Here is an 851-nt window from a genome sequence, read left to right on the forward strand (position 1 = left end):
ATATGCACACATACTACCCCTAAAGTACTTTTTCTTAATTTTTTATGTATTGAATTCCTAATATTAAAATAATGAAATAAAAAGTTTTAGAACCTGTGGGAATAATGTGTGTGTGTGTGTATGTGTAATAGTTATATTTTTCCCTATAAATAACTTTATAGAGAATGGAAATTATGATATTATCTTAGAATGACGAGGGTTAATCCTTGTTCTCTAATGATGCCCAAATATAATTTACTTAGATTTTATATTTTGCTTTAATTTTTACTCTCCTTTTTCTTTTCTTTTCTTTTTCTTTTTTTTTATTTTTTTGTGTTTTGAAATAGGGTTTCTCTGTGTAGCCCTGGCTATCCTGGAAATACTCTGTAGATCAAGCTGGCTTTGAACTTAAAAGTCTGCCTTCTGCTGTCTCCCAGGTGCTGGACTTAAAGGCATGTGCCACCACTGGCCAGCTATTTTTCTTATTTCTCTATCCTTTATATTCAACCCTCTTGTATGCTCATTAGTAATTGTGGATAAGCACCTATACATTCATATCTGAGTGCATGTATATAATAATTCCCTTTGGTCCTTTCTCCAGCAAAAAATAAAAAGGCATATTACTTCCAATACACTCAACAAACTACACATGATCACTTCTGGTGCCAGTTTTTCTATCTTCCCTCAACTAAGAAAGAACAACACTGTGGGAATTATGATATTTATAACTTTTCTTACAACCACAGTATCTAATTGCTGGTTCTGTGAGTATAAAAGTTAATGTATTCAAAAACTTAATGTTTCCCAACAAATTGGGAAAAGATCTTTACCAACCCTATATCTGATAGAGGGCTAATATCCAATGTAAACAA

This window comes from Mastomys coucha, unplaced genomic scaffold (genome assembly GCF_008632895.1).
Source record: "Mastomys coucha isolate ucsf_1 unplaced genomic scaffold, UCSF_Mcou_1 pScaffold15, whole genome shotgun sequence".
NCBI classification, from domain to species: Eukaryota; Metazoa; Chordata; class Mammalia; order Rodentia; family Muridae; genus Mastomys; species Mastomys coucha.